This window comes from Anguilla rostrata, chromosome 12 (genome assembly GCF_018555375.3).
Source record: "Anguilla rostrata isolate EN2019 chromosome 12, ASM1855537v3, whole genome shotgun sequence".
In the NCBI taxonomy this organism is placed as follows: Eukaryota; Metazoa; Chordata; class Actinopteri; order Anguilliformes; family Anguillidae; genus Anguilla; species Anguilla rostrata.
In genome coordinates this window covers 1,300,859-1,325,259 of record NC_057944.1, presented here as the reverse complement: position 1 = coordinate 1,325,259, position 24,401 = coordinate 1,300,859, and the positions used below count along the sequence as shown (strand labels likewise).

General features: G+C 40.8%; 2 protein-coding genes and 1 long non-coding RNA gene across 45 annotated transcripts in view; 2 read left to right on the top strand and 1 right to left on the bottom strand.

The window, feature by feature from the left end:
* Positions 1-24,401, bottom strand: part of LOC135235493 (NACHT, LRR and PYD domains-containing protein 12-like) — a 419,768-nt gene that overhangs the window by 157,342 nt on the left and 238,025 nt on the right. The gene's annotated exons all lie outside the window — the stretch shown is intronic.
* The window catches only part of LOC135235498 (cytochrome P450 2M1-like), a 340,188-nt gene that overhangs the window by 173,135 nt on the left and 142,652 nt on the right, over positions 1-24,401 (top strand). The window lies entirely within an intron of this gene.
* Positions 21,274-22,272, top strand: LOC135235506 (uncharacterized). Its single transcript, XR_010324395.1, has 2 exons — positions 21,274-21,566; positions 21,606-22,272. It is a non-coding gene; the product is annotated as an uncharacterized LOC135235506 (long non-coding RNA).

Here is a 24,401-nt window from a genome sequence, read left to right as displayed (position 1 = left end):
CCGCATGTGGGACTCATGTCTAAAGACCTCTGAAACTGGTGAAAAGGTATCAGGACACAGAACTTCTGCATTTCTGAGGTGCTGGAACCAAGGTCCTTGGCCTGTGTTATCTGTCTCAGTAAACAGTGGTGTACTATTAATTAAATAAATAGGTTAGGGTTTATGAAACAGTTGAGATAAGCCAGTGTAGAAGGTAAAATTCCAAAATGGCTTATAACCAACCAAAAAGTAGACTTTGACCTATTATAAATAAAATAATCAATAGCCTAGAGCTAAATTAAGTTATATAGGCATAGGTGTGCCACCATTCACCTTTCTTTAGAAAGCTCGCTTTCAAAAAAGTGTAGTGAATTCTGGTGTACCCTATTGTTTTCATCTGAGTTTTTGTTCTATGCGTCTTAGCAGCACAAGGATGAAACCAGAGTATTTAAATGAATAATATTAACTAATAATATATTAATTATTAATGCATGCCTGTGCACGCCATTTAGAAACTGTTAGAATTCACTAACAGACTTATTTGGGTGCCAATTAAATTAGCTAAGGCATGTTAGATACTAGAGATCTAATGGTATTTTTGTGTGAATTTCACCATAGCACAACATATACATATTAGAATCTTTAGCAAACCGTTGATAAGCCAGTCAAATGCCATAAATGAATATAATGTCATCAAACTTTAACTCAACTAATAAGGGCCAGTATCATCTGTGCCTGCAATGAAAATTATTTAAGGAAGAAGTCTTCCAAACTACATATCTCAAATAAATAAATAAATAAGGAGAAGAAGCACTTACTCCTAGGTTTACATCAAGTTTGTCTTTTAACATTAAAATGTTGAAAGGGGTGTCATTTTTTGGCAAGGACTGGCTTACTGGTCTCACTTTATTCTACTTCTCCACATTTTCTCTCCTTAGATTCCCTCCTTCTTTTTAATTTACTGTTCCTCCTCCTCCTTTCTCCCTTCTCCCCACCGGTCTGTCTTGTTCTGTTTCCCCCCCTTCTCTGTCAGTTGTTGAATATTTAAGGAGCAGTAAACCTACACTCCCAAGACAGTGTCTGATTTTCTTTTTGTTTTTTCATCTTTTTATTTTTGTCAGTTGTGGTTTAACTCCCAAATTATGCAGATAGTAACCATACCTAGATTTTTCTTCTTTGCACAACTACAGGCAAAGAGTTTCACACCTCATGGTTAGGGGGATTTGTAGGTCCTTTCTGGAAGAATGTTTTAGAAATATGTGAAATTTTCTTAATATTTATGGAATTTCTGTTAAAGTTAAGGACAAGTTTCACATTCATTTTAAAATATATCTGTCACAGACTTCAGGATGCTACAACCCCCGAACACTACTTGTCTTATATGTCTTAAATTGTGCTTTTTGTGTTTTTCTTTATTTTTATACTGTATGTTTATTATAATTGTTCTTTATTTTTATACTATCATTTTCAATACCCATCCACACAAAATGTATTGGATTTGTCTCCTTTCTTTTTAATTTCCCAAATCCAGTTTATCCAAAATTACAAAGGATATTACCATGAGAAGGACAAAAAACATATTTACCACAAAATGCAGTTGTCATGAAAACTCCGAACTACCTCATTCATATATACCATGTCTCACAAACCTTTTTTCCCATAATCCCACCAAGTTTATTAAGGTTCAACCTCCGCACAGCCCGTGGATGTCAACCTTAAGTACAGTGTCTCCAAGACTTTGCTTCGATAGATTCAATCGAGAGGACACCTCCTGGTACAAAAGTTCCTACGTCACTGTCAGCTGTCTTGTGAGTTTTCCTGTGCTTAAGAACACGGCGGGCCCCGACTGATGGAATGGACTTAGTGCAACAGTTCCCATCTTCACTCCAACATCTGATCCGTTCCATACCATACACACCTCAACCCACACAACCCTTGATATCAGCCTTCCCAGTTATTCCCACCATCAGCCCTACGACCCTGGACCTCCGGCACCAACCATTTGGGAAAGTGTCCATGACCCCTTGGGAGGACGTTCTGAAGTGTCCCCCATTGGGCCAGAGGGGGGAGCTGTAAGAGGGAAATTAAACTGGGACCCAGAAAAGGCTGACATTTGAACGAGCCAGCATGCTGGGACGCAACGTGTACTTCAAAGGACCCGAGAGCCTTGTGGTAAAACAATAAGTCACTCGGACTTCCTCTGAATGGGCAGGCCATTTGGCTCTCTGGAATGTTACCACCTGGATACAACTAAGATAAGGGGAACTAGTCTCTTTGTCTGTGGTTGTGGGTGTGGGTGTTTTGGGGTCATAAAGGGTGAAATGACCGGCCACATGGTGGGGTAACTGAGCAATGGGCCCCTCTGCCATTAGACTTTTTATTTCTTTTCTGGATCTGGACTTTAAATCATCTGTTTATCCTATTTACAAACCCCAGAAAACCGTAAAAACCATGCACATGTTTTCATTGTATTATTGTATTATGCATTATGTAATAATAACATGGATTGCATGTACAATGGTTAAACAAAAGGGTATTTTCATGACAACTGCACCATAATATTACATCCACTTGGCATGTTTGGTATGTACATGTTCACAATAATTCAAGCCATTGAATGAAATATGTTTCATACCAAATAGAATTTGAAAAAACATAGTTTCAATAACTCAGGAAAAACCTAACACAATGGAATGTCCTCTCTGGTAATCATCTCCTTTTCCCCATTTCCCCACCAATTGTTTTAAACAACCTCCTCCAAATGGTGGGGGCCGGAATTAGAGATTTATGATTCGGACAGGTTAATTTATGGCAATGCCGCCTAGACCAAACGTGGGATTTGGCTTAAAAGGAAGGGAGACAAAGCAATCGAGGAAGATCGTAACCGACTTCCCGCAGTGCACATACTATGTGTACTGTGTAGAGATAGACAAGGAAGATCGTAAACGACTTCCCCACGTTACACATAATCTGTGTGGTGTGTGTAGATTCACAAGGAAGATCGTAATCGACTTCCCACAGTGCACCTACTATGGGTTCTGTGTAGATAGCCAAGGAAGATCGCAATCGACTTTCCGCACTGTGCATACTCGATGTTCTGTGTGTAGCTAAACAGGCTGGTAAGAACTCTTTTACTCTGTATTTCTGTTTTTAACCCTTATAATTGATTTTGAATTGAAGATAATAACCTACCTGCCTGTTCAATAAATTCTTATTTTTAACTTGCGTGGTCTTCATGACTCTAATCCATTTTATCTTCTTTTCAGCCGAAATTCCGTTTAAATACTCAGGGGGGCAATTATGACTAGGACCTACTGATCAGGGGTCTAGTACAGTAAACGTCTTTAGTGGGGTCTTCAAGTTAGATAGGTGACCACGATCTGCCTGTTAAGGGATTGGTGGTATTGGTTCTGGTGTTTTGGCTTAAGAGAACCCATGGGCGTAGTACGCTGGTTCTTGTCAAATTCGCCTTAAGGAGCCCGATAGATACGCACCGTCCTGGGCTCATAACTGTCGATGCACTATCCATGTAAGCCAGGCATGGAAGGCATGTATTATGGTGGTCAGCCTCCTACCCTCTGGATTCCTCGCCGAACTGAGATTTAACAATAATGCTAAACCCGGGAGCATATATTGAGGAATGATGGCACAAGATAGAGTCGAGTGTAACCACTCCCAAGTTCCACGTATAGTTAAACCCAAAGTTTAAACTTATCATGTAAAATGGAGTCAGATTAACACAAGAGTAAAACATAATAACTGTTACGCTTTCTTGCTGTGGTCATGGATATATTTGATGTGTTGTTCCGCGCATTTGTGAATATTCTGATGCTCCCATTGGGATATTGACAGTCCGGCGACAGATCGGATATATCTCTGATGACAGCATAGCCCCGTTTACGAACGGAAAGTAACCTGAATGCTACTGATCCGTTTCAGGCCAGTTTTAAGCGGGATATGAAGCAGCGCCTTCATATCTAACCCGTGGCAACGGAACCAGTGCATTCTTAATTATAATTGTGCCCTGTTCTTACGAACAGAGGAAAATAACTAACATCTCCGGTTTTGAATCACACCAGCCAAGGGAGAACACGCGATACCTTCCCCTCCAGCTACAAACCCTCATTGGTCTAGCTGTGAGGTGTTTACACATTCAATATTCATCACTATGAATAGACACATATAATTATTTATGTACACATGAACCCCATTAGCTCAATACACTGCTGTTATCGTGATAATATTTTCTTCCTAATCTTGTAACCATCAAATTTTCAAACAATTTGTGGTCAACTAATACAGTGTATCTGGCACTAATTTTAAAAGTTCCACAGAGGTAAAATGAAACCGCATTCAATACAAAATTGCGAATTCTTATTTAACGTGACGGTGACCTTGACGACACTGTTTAAAATGTGGCCGTTAGGAGGGTCGGTTGGTTACCATGGCGATGACAGCTCGCTCTGAGCTGTTTACTGTTACCTCAGCTAGTTATTTTTTGAAAATAAATGTAGAACTAGTTACATAAAACAATTATAAGATAATAACAATTAACACTTTGCAAATATCATTCGTTTATCATTTTTTTCAAACAACATGACCCTCTGACAACTGTTGCCGTTGTTGTAAATTTACATTACATTACATTACAGGCATTTAGCAGACGCTCTTATCCAGAGCGACTTACACAACTTTTAAATAGCATTTTACATTGTATCCATTTATACAGCTGGATATATACTGAAGCAATTCTGGTTAAGTGCCTTGCTCAAGGGTACAACGGCAGTGTCCTTACCCGGGAATCGAACCTGCGACCTTTCGGTTAGCTTTGGCTTTGACTCACAGGCACGAGTTAGCTAGCTAGCAGCCCAACCTACCTTACCGTTCACTTCATGAACCAACCTAGCTAGTGGAGCCAGTGAAGAACTAAGCAGCTTACTATCACAGACAACTTAAATATATACACCAGTATATAAAATAACACAAAGGTTTTATCTAAACAGTCATATCATTGGTCAGACCTGCGATATTGTACCTGAAGCTGTGCCAGACCCGTGTATGAGCTGTGCTACTCTTCAGTTCATCTGGCACGATCTACTAGCAATGCAATTGCGGCATGATCATGTTCAACTGGAATTACACTACAAATGCTGGTGAAATCCGGATCATTTCCCACAATTCCCTGCGTCCAACTCTTCCGTCCACAAAAGGGGTGTGTCACGGCGTGTGACACTGCCTTTCACTTTCAACAAATTCACCATTTATTAGAAAATTGGTATTTTTGCAAATAATTCGTAAATTAAATCAAATAAAATACATGATAAGTGAGGAGATTTTGCATTTGATGCTGCTCATGTTCTGGATTCAGAACATTAAATGAGAGCACTAGTGCACTAGCCCGACAATTTTACTGCACTTTATTCAGTAGCACTTCACAATAAGGTCACATGAATTACCATTGACTAATGCCAATAAAAACTATTCATGTATTTGTTTATGGCTAAGTTCATCCTGTGTTTTGCTAATGTTTAAATAATCATGTAACTATAATAAATTAGTAACATTATTGAACTACTAACTAAAGACAAATTTGATTCATACTGAAGTCACGTGACCTTATTGTAAAGTGTTAGGTTTTATTCTGACAAGGGAAAAAAAAAAGTGTGAAAATATGTGATACAGAGTGCTGTAGCCCAAAGGCTGCCATGGGTGCTGGAGTTAGATACTGTGTCACATGGGGTGCAGGATGTGGAGCAGTAGATGCTGTAACAGTGTGTGACATCAGCTGAAAAGATCCAGGAGAGAGCAGCACTGAGTCTCGATATACTTGTGGCAGTGCCTGCAGTGCAGCTGAAGCAGTCAGAATAGCTGTGGCTGACACAGCTGGTGGAGGAAACTCTGGCTGCCGAGGCGTGGAATGCTGAGGGTGAGCGGAAGGAAGGGTCTCAGCCTGGTTCATGTCAGAAGCCTGAGGAAGATGCAGGAAACTAGCAGGAGGTAATGGAACATCTGGACTGACGGATTCAGGGTCAGCGGTGAGTAAGGTGGAGACACGTTTGGCTACCTCCCAGTCACTCTCTGCTTTCTTCAAGCGACGGCTTCAGTGGTATGGTTAAAGATTCTTTAGCCTGGAGAGCCTCCTCCTGAAGACATTGAGCTTCCTTAGCCTGAGCCTCTAGCCGCTGATATTCAAGGTCCGCACAAGAGTCCTCCTCTAGCTGGTGATGAAGAGTCTGTCCTGGGCCTACTCTGGGGCTCAGGTGCTCAGTGATATATTTTATTATCTACACACATGTGCAATGCAATTGCTATTAAGACACAGAGACAGCAATGATGGATTTGAACAGAATTATACCAGCTGTGGGAGGTTGGGTAGCATGTGTGTGTTTGTATGTCTGTGGTATTAGTTACATGAACGCACAAGCAGCAAAACGAAATTCGGGAAAGTTTCCATAAATAAATGGCTACCGCTCTCCCAGCGCACCTGCCAAACAAAACCAGAAGACTGTTCTATAGAAAAACCATGCCAGGACCCTAGGCACCACTGACATGCTTTCTCACAAGCATTGTCTAAACATTAGCTCAGCCGGCTTGAAGAGCAATGCATGAGGCAGGAAACTGACAACGCTGTTAGCCAAAATAAATACAAACATAGCCAAGTTGAAAGATAAAATCATATCCGACAATCCCGCTGCAATTGTGAACGGCACGGCATTCAGTAGATTCTGCATGGAATTATGGGTCATAAAATTATGACAGGGAGACAGAGAATGAAAATAAAGAGTGTAAAACTGAAACGACAAATCACAATTTTTGCTATATTACAATATCACTCCGCAAAATAAATATAACTTCTGCACTAATAAAGCTACAAATTCATAAGAAATTGTCACATCCTGCTAAATAATTTGCACTTTTGATAGCCTAGAGACTATATTATCATCAACCCTTCTGTCATTTGCAAATTATATAGTAGGCTAACTCGTGCCACCTATTTGTGTGAGGTTCCTGTAAGAATTCACATACAAAGCACAGTAGATTATATATTTTTCACTAGGAGTCTGAAGTCGGAATCAGTTGCTGCATGACTCTCGTTCTCCTTCGCGGGAGTCAGGGAGAGAGCTATGAAGGAATCAATGAACAAATCCAGGAACAAATCCTTTCAGGGAACAGAGTCAAAGGATCTGTGTCCATGAAAGGATCTGTAACACCCACCACCACCAGGAATGGACAAATAGCATTTTGCTAATGCTGGCAGTCTAATGCCCTGACTTTCTACCAGTCAAGGAGATTTGTTTCTAATGATGGAGAATCGACTTTCTAAACTGAAGTATAATCACCACCGTTAGGTTATTCATAGTATATTGAAAATGAATTCTTTAATCAATTAAATTGGTCAATCACCATTCTTATTAACGATTAATAGTTAATCGATTAACTGTCAACACCCCTAATTACTATACATAAAACATGTTATATCAGGGAGGACAAACCTATTTTGGCAAAAACATATTTTGACAGTTTAATTTATAAAGTAGTTCTTAATAGTTCTTAACCCCTTAGTGCACATGCCAATCCTTGTCCCTTTAGGGGGTACCCTATTTATTTATTTATTTATTTATAAGCTTTATAGCTCCAGATGTGAACACCACAGAGACTTGAAAAATGGCTTAAATGAAGCAAAACATTAGTACAATTTACAATACTAATGCAATTTAGTTTATATTCATAATTTTGGAATAAATAAAGTGCCACAAATGCAACTGCCTAGACAAAAAATCAAAAATGAATTTGCACTTTTTTAGTTTGCAATAAAATACTGAGAGATTGCATATATGCAGCAGGTTAAACTATACATGTGCTGGATCAAAAACTTCTTGACCACAAGTTCATAAAATTTAAGGGTGGATATGTAGAACTACTATAGATGTATGAAGCAAAAACTAAGTAGTGTACCCAGCATCCCCAAATCTATCCAAAATGTCTAAATTATGCATTGCTGTAAATCACAACATATTCACGTATTTCACTACAAATCAAACTATTTGACTCAAGAAACTCACTGTTGCATCATTTCCAAGTGAGACACTCGATTTCAAAAATAACGTATAGCGAAATATTTTGAGCAGTAATACTTACATAGCAATGATCTTACTTATCTATGTTCAGTAGATGGAGACAGAGACAGTACTGTCTCCATAGAAAACGCTATGAAACGCTATTCCTAAAGCAAAATTAGACATGTTATACATCGTTAGAAAGCTTATACTCTCACCAACTGAATAAATGAATTGTCAATCAAGCCAAACTGTACTAAAAGGGCAACAATGCCGTAAACAACACGTGGTATTACGCACAGCTATTTTGGAAGGTACCCATGCATCACAAATGCGCGTATATTTCTCGAACGGATTGTACAAGACAATATATGACCACTCAGTCTCAAAAGGGACATCTCTACGCGTAAAACCAACGGTAAGGTTGTATATTTATTCAATATTTAGTCCCAGATATTGACTGTAGAATGACAATGACATTCTCGTTAATTTCGTTATTCAGTGAGCAGCGTTTTCACTGCTGTACTGGTATATCTTAGGGCAATTGTCGGGTTTATCTTGTTGCAATGACGGAATACGATTTTTAGTGGTGAAAGAATATATTTATGAATGCCAACATAGACAATATTGTCCATTATGTCATGGGTGGGGGGTGTAGTTGTAGATGAGACTGCAGGGAGGGGGTGCGTGTTAAATGAACGACCAGAGCGACAATGGTGGCACTGCGAAACTCCGTATTCGGCATAGTTGTCGTGTATCGTCTACTAATGAAACTAAAACAACGCGTTTCTGTTTTTAACTCGTACTTTGGTTGCAGTAGCACCGAATGTCTGAGTTCAGTAATCTCGGCATGCTGGCGTGTCGACCACTAGGGGCTTTGAGCTAAGAGGTTAAATTATTTAATAGCTTTATCTACTCCGATTATGCATACTTCCTTGTTGAATGTCCTGTTAAAGTGAGCCAAGTGAGAAAAGTGAGAAAAGTTTTCTTTTTACTTTTGGTATAATGTGACAAACTCCTCACTGCACTGCAAGCTAAAGCTGGCGGTATACTCAGTAAAAAGAAAGAACTTCAGGATTGAGAACCACCGGCGAACATGTCCACGAACACCGTTGTCGGTATACTCAGTGAGAACACCGTACCGTTTGATGTCACTCCACGCCGCTGGGGGGCACAGAATACTTACGAGGCAGCTATTAACTGGGGCTGGAATCTCGCCCAGACCTCCGTCTCGCGGCTACGCCATGGATGTATAAAGAGAAGGGCTACGCGAGATCACAACACAAAACAAAAAGTTTAAAGTGTTTAAAGTGGCTTTAGTTTATCTAGCTATGCAAAAGAAGAAAAAAATTTGAAGGAGATGTTCGCCATCTAAATCAGAGTAAGACAGAGAATTGTGTTTTGTCGGTACATTCGGCAAATGTGGAGTTTAGACGAGGGGGTCCACTTCTCTTATTTCCAAATGTGTGCTAGGCATTTTGATGACTTGCTGAAATGAGTAGCACCATTCATCAAACATGCGGGAACTCACAGAAATCCATTACATTACATTACATTACATTCATTTGGCAGACACTTTTATCCAAAGCGACGTACAAAGGTGCATTTTCACGATCGTAGACAACTGCTGAACACGGGTTCAGTAAGGTACAATTACTTATTTTGTACAGCTATTTCTAGCCTAGAACAATGAACACTATCCTGGTCTAACATCCGCAAAGCCAACTAGGCAGAAGAATAAGCTACAGTATTAGGACAAATACAATTTACCAAGAAGTGCAGGGATGGGGCAACATGTAACAAGTGACAGGAAAAAGGGTTTTTTTTTATTTTTTTTATACAGCGTGGTGGTGGTTATTCTAGGTATAGTCTGAAGAGATGAGTCTTCAGGCCACGGCGGAAGATGGATAGTGAGGGGGAGGTTCGGAGAGGGACGGGGAGTTTGTTCCACCACTGGGGAGCTAGGGTGGAGAAGCTCTGTGATCCCTTTGGGCGGGTGGGAGGGGTTACAAGACGCCCTGCTGCCGCAGAGCGGAGTGGTCGAGCAGGAACATAGAATTGAGTCATGTCCTGCAAGTAGATGGGGGCTGTCCTGTTGGCGGCAGTGTAGGCAAGGGTCAGGGCTTTGAATCGGATCCTGGCAGCGACCGGTAGCCAGTGAAGTGATCGCAGCAGAGGAGTGACGTGGGAGAATTTGGGGAGGTTGTAGATGAGTCGGGCAGCGGCATTCTGAATCATCTGTAGTGGCTGTATGGCACAAGCTGGCAGGTTTTCAAGGAGAGAGTTGCAGTAATCAAGGCGAGAGGTCACCGTAGCCTGGACGAGCAGCTGGGTGGAGTGCGTCGTCAGGTATGGTCGAATCCTTCTGATGTTGTACAGGAGGAATCTGCAGGACCGTGATGTTGCCTTGATGTGCTCCTTGAGGTCCAGTTGGTCATCCAGGACCACCCCCAAGCTCTTGGCAGAGTGAGAGGCAGTCACTGTGGTGCCATCAACCGTGATTGAGAGTTCACGAAGCAAGGAGGTCTTGTACGGGAAGAAGAGCAGCTCAGTTTTGTTGAGGTTGAGCTTCAGATGGTGGCTGGCCATCCAGGTAGAGATGTCAGCCAGGCAGGAAGAGATCTTATCATTGACCTGTGTGGCCGAGGGGGGAAAAGAAAAGAAGAGTTGTGTGTCATCTGCATAACAATGATAGGAAAAGCCATGTGAATTAATGACTGAACCAAGAGATCTGGTGTATAAGGAGAACAGCAGAGGACCCAGTACAGATCCCTGCGGCAATCCCGTAACAAGTGGATGAGAAGCAGAGGCAGACCCCTTCCAGGTGACCTGGTAGGTCCTATCTGCAAGATAAGAAGCGAACCAAGACAGGGCAGTCCCGGCAATTCCCATCCCAGCCAGGGTGGAGAGGAGTATTTTATGGTTGACCGTGTCAAAAGCTGCAGACAGGTCAAGAAGGATCAGGACAGAGGAAAGGCATGAGGCTCTTGCAGTGGCAAGTGCCTCCGTCACAGATAGGAGTGCAGTCTCTGTTGAGTGCCCGGATCGGAAGCCAGACTGGTGAGGGTCTAGCAGGTTGTTCTGATGGAGAAAAGAGGTTAATTGTTTAAGAACTGCTCGTTCAAGGGTTTTGGACAGAAAGGGTAGAAGGGATACAGGTCGATAATTTGTTACATCGGAGGGGTCTAAGGTGGGTTTTTTGAGTAGTGGGGTAACATGAGCCATCTTAAAAACAGAGGAAACATGACCAGAGGAGAGAGAGGAATTAACAATGGAAGACAGATAGGGAAGGAGCTCGCTGGAGATGGATTGGAGAACTTTAGATGGGATGGGGTCAAGTGGACAGGTGGTTGCGCGATGAGAGGTGATGAGTTGTAATACATCGGAGTCCTCCAGACTCAGTGTGGCTGTGGGTTTGCCCTGGGGGGTTGAGGGGCTCACTGGATAGGCAAAGGAGTTCCGGATTGTAGCCACCTTTCCTTCAAAGGCGGCCAGAAAGTCATCTGCGGAGAGGGAAGAGGGAGGTTGGGGTGGAGGAGGAATGAGGAGGGAAGAGAAGGTGGAGAATAGTTTACGTGGATTAGAGACACATGCACTGATCTTGGATTGGAAAAAAGAGGCAGACGTGAGGGCAGATGTGAAAGTCATCTCTACAGAAGAGAAATTGACTCTCCGTACAGTAGCATGTGAAGTCTGCCCTCTGAACTCTCAACCGTGACGTAACCAACCATGTGATATTTGGACCAATAGCTGAGAGGGGGAGGTCGGAGTTCTCCCAGGGGGCCGTCGCACACTGCACCTTGAGAACACACAACATTGCGTGTTTTTGTTCTTCAGTTGTTCTCATTGCGTCGTTTTGCTCAAAAAGTTATACTTCTTACTAAGTATACCACCTACTTAACACACAGCTAAAGGCAGAGTCACTTCAGAAACAGGCTCAAATATATGTATGGATGTGATAAAGGTTTATAATAGAAGATTAAGAAAAGTAATTGAAAGTTTCTGTAACTAGTGAAGAAAATTACAGTTAGAAGGACCATCACCATAGGCCCTTGCAAGAGGACATGTAACATATACAGAGATGATAGCATGCCAGTCATACAAAGTCCCAAAGGGCTAAATTACTTTAAACAATTCAGGAAACATTGGGTAGCATTGCTTTGGAATACAGCTTGTTTAATTTGTGTGAGCTAAGATAGCAATTCATATAAATGTAGGCTATGAATGGACTGCATTTATATAGCACTTTTATCCGAAGCGCTTTACAATTGATGCCTCTCATTTGCCAGAGCAGTTAGGGGTTAGGGGTCTTGCTCAAAGACACTTCGACACGCCCAGGGCAGGGTTTGAACCGGCAACCCTCCGACTGCCAGACAATCGGTCTTACCTCCTGTGCTATGTCGCCCACAATGAGAGACATGCATGCACATAAATGCACACAAACACACATTCTAGCTGAAAGAAACACATAGGCATAGATTTAATCTTTTTACTTTACCATTAATGACAAATAAATGAAAGTGGATGTCATTTTAAAATGAAAGTGGTTTTGATGGGCTATTGTACATGACAGGCCTACAAATTGTCGGCATATCGGTAGAGGATATATATAGGGCTAGCTAACATTAATTTAGAAATATGGCGTTGCAGGGTTGCTATAGTAGTCTAGTTAAGAAGTAGTTACAGTACCAGTACTGGCACAATGCAAACATTTTGACTTTTAAAAAAGCGATATACCAGGCATGGGGAAGTCATTATCTTGCGCCAGTTTCTGTACGACCAGTAATGTTACCTACCAGACAGAAACACATCACTGATTTTAGTGCTTAATTTCAGAGCCGTCTGTAGTAACATTAAACACACGATCTGTTGTATCTTTAGCAAGGTAGCTAATGTAAAACTTGAAGGCGAAGGTGGAACTGTCTAATGTGTGGGTGTATTTTATTTGGATTTGTGAAATATAAATGAATTTCCCACAAGGGTTTTACAGATGCCAAAGCAATAGTTTAAATGTTTTATTTTTAGTTAGCCATCAATCCAGTGAAATTAGTTAGAGGAACGCGTGAGTCCGAGGGGGGATGAACCTGCATCTGTTACAAAAAGTTCCAGTGAGCTAAAAGACTGCAGACATTTATGGCTGCAAAGTTTTGTACTTTTAAACGTGTACTTGTATATTTGTGTGTGTATCTGATGTTTATATTGGCTGATATACCTAAATTTCCAATGGGGAGATGTATTCTTTGTGGGCTTGGAGCATTTATGATAATGCAATCAGGCAGGAAGAAGAAGAAGGAAAAAACACGAAATCCCCTAAGTTTGGGACATTATTGTGCGGACGTGTGACATTGTTTGTGAATTCTGTCTGTTGAAAAGAGGTCAGAAGGTACAGAAATGAATGTTTTTAAGGGCTGAGAATCTGTGGTCATTGCAGTTATTTTTGAAGGGAACCCTGAAAAGTGCCAAACTCTCTGGGCTGTATAGGTATGGGGCATGCTGTCTCTAAACTATTGCTTTTGCATTTGTATAATCTTTGCGGAAAATCCATCCAAATGATTGCTTCTTAGCATTGTTAAAGCTGTCTATTCCTGGTTATTGGCAACTTTCATATTTTGTCATATGATAAACTGTTTTCTCTTACACTGCACCAAACTACATGGCTCACTTATACACTGACTGAAGTGTGCATCTCCGTAAGAACCAATTACTGCATTGGTCTCGTTACTAAAGTTTTGGGGTAACACCCTTACTATGTTACTCACTGGGCATTTGTTAATTTCACTAGCAGGATGTGCAGCTCCTCTGGGATAGCTGCTAGAGACTGCTGTGTATAAGCATGCACTAGATGGACAGGCCAAACATATGTGTGGATGGCTTTCTCACAGTCAAGATTGATTGAATAGGCGTGTATATGTCAAAGTTGTATTGGTATGTATGTATTTCGCTGCCCAGCCTTTCTGTTGCATGAATGATAGTATGTGTCTTGGTATGTGTTCGTAAATGTGAATGTAACATGCTGCGAGGGAAATGTCCCCATGGGGATAAAGAAGTTCTCTATGTATGTATATGTACAATATGTATTTTACATGCAGTATTTATTGTACGTAGCAAATATACAATAACTTGTACAAGTACTCAAATTCAGTTCAGAAGCAAGTATAAACCAGAGACTGTAAAAAATATGGACAAAGCTACTGTGACGTCACCCATTGACTCTCCGTGGGTCTCTAAAACACGTTTTGAAGCTCAATGGCGGGCGCGGCCATTTTCTCGATTTGGAGCCAAAACCATAGAGTTAAGCGGTCTTGGGATTTATACAATTTGATTGACAGTCCGGTGCGGAAAAGCCCCTCAACCTGAACGAGGCTAGCTGACTGTCTGCCGTTATGTTTTAAAATATATTATCAGATGTTTACGGAGTTTAATTTCCATCCGTGACTGTACTGTGTCATGTAATCACGTTATATGTATGACATTAAAAATACAATTAGGCTATGTTCAGTTATCTTCAATTTATGTTTCTCAGCAAAACGAATATGCTTAGCTAGCATATCAGCTTGCCAGTGAGCTAGGTAGGCTATCCGTGGTTAGCTCACGCGTTAGCAATATGTACCACAGGGGAAGAACATTGACTACACTGATGGTCAATCAATCGGAGATGTGTAGGCTACTGGTGATTTGACTAGGCAAATTTTCGTATAACTGTCTGGTAGATCTGCTGTTAACCGAGCAAGTTATCGTCGTAGGTTTTCGCCAGTCAGTTGAGCCTGCTACTACTAGCTACTCCATCGCCGTTTGTGGTGTTCACTTGCTGGGTGACGCTAGCTGACCGATCTTCGCAAATCACTTTCTACCGAATAAAAATTAACACTCAGCGGTGATTAACAAATCTACCAAGTATTTTAATAACTGATCTGCAGGCGTGTAAATATGACAACGCACTTTGTATGGCAAGTTTTCCACCTGGTGCATGAAGACAAAAATAATGTAGCCTACGTTGAATTTCTAATTATTATTAGGCTATTATTTTTTTCTTGTAAATCATCAAAGCCAATATACGCAAGGAGCCCCCAGAACCGATTCTGAGAACCACTGTCTTAAATGCCTAGCTTGTCGGTCTCTTAAATGCTAAAAACATGTTCCTTTCTAAATGCCAAGATGGTTAATTTCGTTAAATTCTGTGTGTGTGATTTCATCGTGTGTTGTATATTCAGCAAATTAACCTTGAAACTCTTAATTCGCTTCGTGAAACTGAAAAAGTGTTTATCCCAAAATCGGGATTATAATAGCTTTGTCACATGCGTGAAGCATGGCCCAGGTAGACATTTACGGAATGTACACGACTGACAAGCCGCCAAACACGTTTGACAGATTGAATGTTTGCCGGTTAAGGTTAGCTAGCTAGTCAAACGTCTTGGTAGCCGAAGTTGCGAACTGTTTTAGCACAGGCTACTACTGGACTACCAAATATAGCAAGCTGATTACGCTTTCTGCCAAGTAATTATTTGGTTAAGTAGGCTAAAGGAAATAGTAAAAATGACTCGGCTACCGAAAAACTTAAGAGGAGGATTATTTTATGGTGGTCTAGTGCAGCTGTAAATAGCACACGCGATAATGAAATCACCACGAAATGGGATGCCTGCATTTTCAGACTTAGCACAGGCGGACCGTAGCCAGAGCCGCAATGGCAAGGCCAAGAAGTGCCACCGCCCACCCCAGTGACCATAGACTGTAGCCCCTACTGTAGCATGGTCCTCAGAAGTAATCCGGAAGTGACGCAAGCTGTACCTCATTGGTCCAGAACAAATATTGGCACTGTGCCCAAATGACGCAATACATCATGAAATCGACCCATGGACAGTCATAAGACCAATAAAATACACATATTATGACTATTTGTTCTTGTGAGAAAAAATTATTGACTTTGTATTTTGATCGCATTTGTACCGTAGACTTACATGGAAACCGGATATGAAAACACCTATACTGGAGCCATCCGTAATGGCGCTAGTGAGCAACCAGGAACTACAACACCAGGAAATGAGCTTCAAAAACGAAGTCTGGTTTTGGCCGCTTGGTATAAACATATGTTTTCTGGAGAAATATGCTTCCTGTAGTTACTCACCAGCAGTTTTGTACATGAATTTCAATGTGTTCCATGATGCAATTCGAAATATTTGACACTTTGATCTGACACAAAGTTTGCATGACATTGTAAAATGGTTAGATTACAAAACACAGGGCCAAGCGACTTGAAAGAATTGAGGAAATATTGGGTAGCATTGCTTTGGAATACATCTTATTTCATTTTGGTGAGGCAAGATAGCCTATATTGTTTGTAGTACCGTCACTTGGCGTCATTTTGATATCAATACTTTTAATGGCAGGCCTGGATTGGTCTTGTATATGTGAGTAACTTGGCATTTTTGTATGTTGAAAACGTGTTTTTTATGAGATATCATTTCTTTTTGCAAAGCGTTTTATTATGAGAGTGAGAAATGTGAAGTGACCCTGTAAGAAACGGTTGTAGATTATGGCTATCCTTGTGTGAATTTGTACAGTCTGACGAGCGTGTACTGTTTAGCAGTTTCGGTTTGCTATATATGTAAAACAGTGGCTGTGACAAAGGGTGCCGTGGTGTAAGTGTAAACGCATCAGAAACGCAGGTGAAATATGGCCAATGTATGTACTCATGGATTTGACGGCCATCCAACGAGCCTTGACTGACAAAAGAATTAGCAAGCCTGTAGAATTAGAGCTCTCTAGCTCGCAACTTGTGTACCCTGCTGTCCTGCTCCGTTGTCTGTTATTTCGTGGAGATGCACTTTTAGTGTTTGTATGGTTTATAAGGCATTTTGATAGGCTTATCGGCAGGTGGGAATCCTCTTCGCTGTTTTGCTAAGCTAGAAACGGAAAACTTGATAGTGGAGAATAGGAGCAGAAGTATATGTCCCAGCAGGCTTTGCATATGAGAAAATAACAACAGTGTGAGAGAAATGATGAAATGATGAAATGATGAAATTGCGTAGTTGAAACAATATGTTTTTTAGCAGAATGGGCATGTAGGTGAAGGTTGACATGATCACAGACTATAGTGCGAAGTAAATGAAGTGACCATGAGCGAGCTTAGTTTCCTTATGGAACGGTATATATAACAGTCGGTATATAACATTAGCCATTAAAGTGGAGGGTTAAGTAACGTGTGAAAGCTATTGTACTGATGTGCTTTTCTCATGTTCAGTACTAGTAGTTATAATTATGAGTAAGTCATGATTTTGAATGTAATGTTTTAATGGGGAGTTGCAGAACGTGCATACGTAGTAATTGTTTGTATGTGGCTACATAGAGAACAGGCGAGGAAACATGAATGTAGAAACGTGGCATTTGCTGATAAGAAGGTTTTGTACAGTAGCCAAGTGAAAAAATATAGTTAGTAGAAATGGCACAGTGGTGAACTGGTGTAACTTTTTAATAAAAGGAATACATCTGCCGTCATGAAATGCATATGGGTGGCCATGAGTGAGTTTTGGTAAAGAAAATATAAAAGCATAAGAAAACGTGAGTGTAAAAGAGGAAATGATCTGCCTGAGGGCGAGGCGGGATTCAATCCTTCAACCGGAGGTTTACCAGTCTGTGACTTTGTTAGTGCAGCACCATGCCATAGCTATGCAATGCGTGAAATGTCATTAGCAAACCTGTCCGTGGTTTTAAAGAAGAACACAGGCCAGTAAGCACAGAAGAGCTCCCGTTGAATCCATATGGCTTTGCAATATTGTAGCCGGTTAATAACTGAACGTGCAGACGGTACATCATAATGCAGTGTATACGTTCGGTGAACGGCGGGTAGATATGGTGCAAAAGCAATAATTGAGAAGTAGTAGACAATTATTAGTGATTAAAATTATTCATTATTAAAAGCAGGTTAAAGAAACATGTCCCTAGCTGGGCTTGAACCCAAGACCCCATGTTCTCAAGACTGTAACCTTACCAACTAGGCCACAGGCATATTAACTGTTTAAACTGGAAATGTTTCAGAGTGAAAAGGAATGGGTATTTGGCGTGTGTATGTAATTTTTTGATTGTGGCGTGTAGGTGAAGATTTGGCTGATGTCGGTAAAATGTCCAAAGTTGTTATGGGGATAGGCGGCAGGAAAAATAAGAATGAGAAGAAGAAGAAGAAAAAGAAGAAGAAGAAAGAGAAGAAGAAGAAGAAGAAGCAAAAAACGCAAAATCCCCTTAGTTTGGGGCTTTATTGTGTGGACATGTGAAGTTGTTTATGGAATCTGTCTGTTGAAATGGGGTCAGAATGTGCAGAATTTAATGTTTTTAAGGGCTGAGTGTCTGTGGCTGTTGTTGTTATTTCTGTGGGGAACCCTGTAAAGTGCCAAACTCTCGGTGCTGTATAGGTATGGGGCATGCCCCCGCCAAGGTGTAACTTGGCGGGATGGCATACCTGCCATCCCAATACAGAGGTCATGAATTGCTCACTTGTACGCTGACTGAGGTTTAAGTGTCAGAGAACACTTAGATGGCAGCAGTAGAGTGTCTCTCTCTCCAGGGTGCAGTGTCTAGCGATAATTTCATATGAGCACAAACATTCAGGTTACAGGTTTTGAAAATGAATGAAATCAGGAAATTTGTTTTCTTCCCTGTGACAAAATTCAAACCCTTACACAGCCACAACAGTTAAGGTCACACAGTACACAGCACTACTCACCCCAGTCTCTGTAGTTTACAGTTTGGACTCATCAGTCCAGCACAGAGCAGCTTCACTCCTGAATCTCCCAGGTTATTGAGCTGAGGTCCAGATCTCTCAGGGTTGAGTTTGATGACTGGAGAGAGCTGAGGCCACAATATCGCAGGACTTCTCTGTGAGGTCACAGCTGTTCAGTCTGCAGAGAGTTAATATAGTATATTATGAATATTGTTTCTTTACTGTCAATTTTTGTTTAATACCACAATTAAAAATAAAGAAAACATTTCACCACTTCAACTAAGTTTCATTTATTTCAGACATGCACTTGATAAGATGAATGTGTGCTCACGAGAGAAACGGCTCCACAGCCAACAAGTCCCTGCTCTCTCGTGCACTCTGTGTGCTGTAATCTCTTTCTCTCTCCCTATGAAAGTCCTGTAATGTCTACTCTGTGGGGTCTGTGTCACATCCAAGGTGTATGGCTATTTAGTGTATAACACAGCACACCACAAAGAATGCACTGACTTTCTGAGGGCTGTATTGTAATGTACCACCCAACCCTTCCAAGCATCTAAAATACATTTTTAACATTCCAAACGTTCGCTCAATCATTGACCAATAAAACGCAAGTTGGTGGTGTGCTGGCTTAATGTATGGAGAAAGTAGTAAAGGATGAACACTTTTTTTGACTGTTCCCAGGCTTTTCACTGAAGCCTCCCTGCTCTCATAGGAAGCGCAGTTGTTATAATTACAAATTTCACAAATAATTCATCTTCAGTTTGATGACAGAATGTAATTCATTCAGGATTAGAAATAATCCACTTCACTGAGGCTACTGTGTCAGTTTAGTCACATGATCAGTTCTAAATGACGCTGTTAGCTCCATACAGATGCACTGCAAAAATAGCTGCCATTGGACTGCGTAAATGAGCACAGCTTGCATTTGAAACAGTCAAACTGAAATTAAATATTTCTCACATCTGTGTCATGCATTCACATGTGTGCCGCATTCATAACGCCACCAAAATAGCAAAATGTGCTATGAGTTAAGACCTGGTCTGGATTGGTTTAAATGGAAACACATTATTCAACACCGAACTTGCGCATCTGGGCATACATAAAAACATTCTTTTACTGCTAAAAATTTGTATTCCGTCATTGCAACAAGATAAAGCCAACAATAGCCGAAGGTATGCCAGTACAGCTGTGAAAAATGCTGCTCACTGAACACTTAAATAAAGAAGAGGAATTTAAAAAAAATTATACCATGTCATTCTACTGTCAATATCTGGGCATTAATATGGAATAAATATACAACCTTACCATTGGTTTTACACGTAGAGATGTCCCTTTCAAGACGGAGTGGTCATATATTGTCTTGGACAATCCGTTTGTGAAATATACACTTATTTGTGATGCCTGGGTACCTTCCAAAATAGCTGTGCTAATTTTTGGAATTTGAGTGTAATGTAACTGTAATGTAAGCGTTCATTGGTTGCTAAGTAGTCATTGTGTTTAATGCATCCAATGTGACCTGAACTGGAACATAGTGGTGGACGGTTGAATTTGTTATAATGTGGTCCAATTCTCATTCAAAGAAACATTACATACTGTAGATTACAGGAAAAGATACGAGAATTAATGATTACACATTTAGGTACTGTTCCACATTGTGTCATAATGTTTTAGCATTATTTTTAATCAAATATCAATGCTTCATCTTAAACCTTCAAAAGGGGCACATTTATATGCTTTATAACAGAATAAAAGCATTTCATTAATTTTTGGAGAGATTTTGGATATGTTTCAGGACACCTAGATATTTTAGGCCTCTGTACCGATGGAAATCTTGTAATTCCCACTTGAAAATGATGCAACAGCGAGTTACTTCAGACAAAACAGTTGATTTTTAGTGAAATACATGATTTACAGCAATGCATCATTTAGACATTTTGGATAGTTTTGGAGATACTGGATACACTGCTTAGTTTTTGCTTAATAAATCTATAGTAGTTCTACATTTCCACCCTTAGATTTTATGAACTTGTGGTCATTGAGTTATTGATCCAGGACATGTAGTGTAAGCTATTTTATATATGGGTTCTCTCAGTATTTCATTGCAAACTAAAAAAAGAGCAAATTAAATTTTGATTATTTTGCCTAGACAATTGCATTTGTGGAATTTTTCTTTTCTTTCTACATTATGAATATAAACAAATCTTAGTTAGTATTGTAAATGGTACAAATGTCTTTCTTCATTTAAGCCATTATTCAAGTCTCTGTGATGCTCACGTCTGGAGTTATAAAGCTTTAAATAAGGTACCCCGTGAATGGGCAACGATTGGGCAGATTTGGCATGCGCGCAAAGGGTTTAAATGAGGGCACTAACTGTTAAAATGATCCAGAAGTTATCATTTATACCAAATTTCACTTCCCAGACAATTTTATTGTACTTTACTCTCACTAGAAATATTAAGTGTGAAAATACACTGTCAATCATCTACATTATTAATGACATAATACTCACATGGCCTTCCTGCAGTTCCTGACTACTGGTACCAGTCTCTGATCACCTGCTGCTGATGTGTTGTAGGCCTTCAAGTCAAACTCATCCAGGACCTCCTCTGACATCAGTAACACAAAGGCCAGAGCTGAACACTGGTCTGGTTCCAGCTCGTTATCAGAAAGTTTTCCTGATCTCAGGGAATTCTGGATTTCCTCCACTAGAGAGTTGTCATTCAGTTCACTGAGACAGTGGAACAGATTGATGGTCCTCTCTGCTGAAGATTCATATCTGATCCTCTCCTTAATGTACTGGACTGTTTTCTCAATGCTCTGTGATCTGCTTCCTGTCTGTGTCTGTAGGTCTGGTACAGGTGATCTGCTTCCTGTCTGTGTCAGTAGTCCTCCGAAGAGAATCTGACTGGACTCCAGAGACAGGCCAAGAAGGAATCTGAGGAAAAGGTCCAGGTGTCCATTCTTACTCTTTAAGGCCTGATCCACTGCAGTCCTGTGTAACTCAGACAGCTGCACTCTGTCACTGTGAGGTTCTGATTCTTCTGCTCTGAGTACATTTCTGTTCTCATTTACACATGAATGAAACACAAATAAGGCAGCCAGATACTCCTGAATGCTCAGATGCACAAAGCAGTAGACCTTCTCCTGATACAACCCACACTCCTCTTTAAAGATCTCTGTGCACACCCCAGAGTACACTGAAGCTTCACTGACATCAATGCCACTCTCTCTCAGGTCCTCTTCATAGAATATCAGATTGCCCTTTTCCAGCTGTAGAAAAGCCAGCCGCCCCAGTTTCAGGATGATTTCTGTATCTGATGCTGACATCTTCTTTGAGTCTGTCTCATCAGTGCCATGATACTTCTGATTCTTCACATTAGTCTGAATGAGCAGGAAGTGTGTGTACATTTCAGTCAGAGTTTTGGGCAGATCTCCACTCTCTGTTTCACCCAACATTGTCTCCAGAACAGTAGCAGAAATCCAGCAGAAGACTGGTATGTGACACATGATGTAGAGACTCCTGGATGACTTTATGTGTGAGATAATTCTGCTGGCCTGGTTCTGATCTCTGATTCTCTTCCTGAAGTACCCCTCCTTCTGTGGGTCATTGAACCCGCGTACCTCTGTCACTCGGTGGACACACTCAGGAGGGATCTGATTGGCTGCTGCTGGTCGGGAGGTGATCCAGAGGAGAGCAGAGGGAAGCAGATTCCCCTTAATGAGGTTGGTCAGCAGCACATCCACTGATGATGATTCTGTTATATCACAGCAGTCCTTATTGCTTTGGAATTCTAGAGGAAGTCGACACTCATCCAGACCATCAAAGATAAACACCACTTTGACCTCATCACCTTCAACACTTTGGCTCTCTTTCAGTTGTGGAAAGTAGTGCTGCAGAAGTTGCATCAGACTGAATGCTCTTTCCTTCTTCAAATTCAGATCTCGGAAAGGAAGAGTGAAGATGAAATCAACGTCCTGATTGGCTTTTCCTTCTGCCCAGTCCAGAATGAACTTCTGCACAGAGACAGTTTTCCCAATGCCAGCGATGCCCTTTGTAAGCACAGTTCTGATGGGTTTCTTTTGTCCAGGTAAAGGCTTAAAGATGTCATTGCAGAGGATTGCAGTCTCCTGTGTGGTTTGTCTCTTGGATGCTGTCTCAATCTGTCTGACCTCGTGTTCATTATTGACCCCCCCACTTCCCCCCTCTGTGATGTAGAGCTCTGTATAGATCTCATTGAGGAGGGTTGGGTTGCTCTGCTTTGCTAAACCTTCAAATATGCATTCAAACTTCCTCTTTAGATGAGCTTTAAGTGCCTTCTGGACTATTTTTATGGATTCATCTGAAGAGAGGAAATATGAGAAACAATTATGTTTAAAATGTGATAAACATTTCCCATTCAATAACAGATTTTTTTTTAAACTGCCAATAAAAATATTAATAGACTCATTCTTAACAGCATTTTACACACATCACAGTGTTACATAAGTCTAACAGTATGCTATGCCTCTCACAAGTTTGTACATCTCAACATATTCACCCTCTCTCACAGTGTTACACACTTCTCACACAGTATTACATAACTCTGAAATATAATCCATCATAAATACATCATATCAGCAAGGAAGCACACACTGTTGCATTTGTACACTACGGATGAAGGGAAAAAACATTAAAACACTGAAAATGGGTTCAAATGTGCTTCTACACTTCATGTCTCAGGTTTTTGTTACATGGTAATTTTAAAATATAATATTGTTATCCTGAGTGCTCTTTAGCCCTGGATACAACCTTGGGGCAGTCTGTCTAATGGGACAGTGGTTTAGTCACTGGCTTTTGAGCACAAGATTCCTGCTTTGAATCCCCCTCAGGGACATTTAATCTCATGTACATTTGCTTACCCCCATAATCACTGCTTCATGCTATAATTTCATTGAAATGCCTTTGTGTGCACATTGGTTGTGACACTTTCTATATGTAATGTTGTCAATGTAAAACACTATTATGAAAGTGTGGATGCTATAGCTAATTCCAGCATTGAATGGACACACATTCGCAATGAGAGAAAAATCTTACTGCGCTGCTCATCTCTCTCCAGTGAGTCAGTGAGATCCTTCTGCTTCATGTTCCTCAGGATGTGGAGTGTGATCTTCAGAGACCTCTCACTGCCGCAGGTCTCCAGCAACTTCTCAACTATGTACAGGGCCTCAGGATCCTTCTGCTCTCTCTCAATGCATTCTGGGTAATCTTCAATTTGATGACTTTTGAACAATTCCTTCATCTTCATAAACTTAACCAGTACAGAAGGATCTTCAGACAGAGTCTTAAAGCATTCTGGGCAATCCTGACTCAGATGGTTCTGAAACTGTTTCAACTTCTCATCCTTCTTCAGCTTCATCAAAGTGCGCAGGAGAGACTGAAATAAACACATGAAGAGGTGTGCTGTATCAGTGTGAAATAAACTCATGAAGAGGTGGTGGTGATATCAATGAAGAGTGGCTGTCATTAAATCATATGCTGCATTAAAAACACATGAAGTTGCTTATCAGATAAACATAATCGTTACAAGTAAATAGGAGGTTAGTTGTCTTGTCCCCAAATCACTTTGATTATAGGTGGCAGTGAAATATTTCTACATGAAGGTATGTTTGTATCA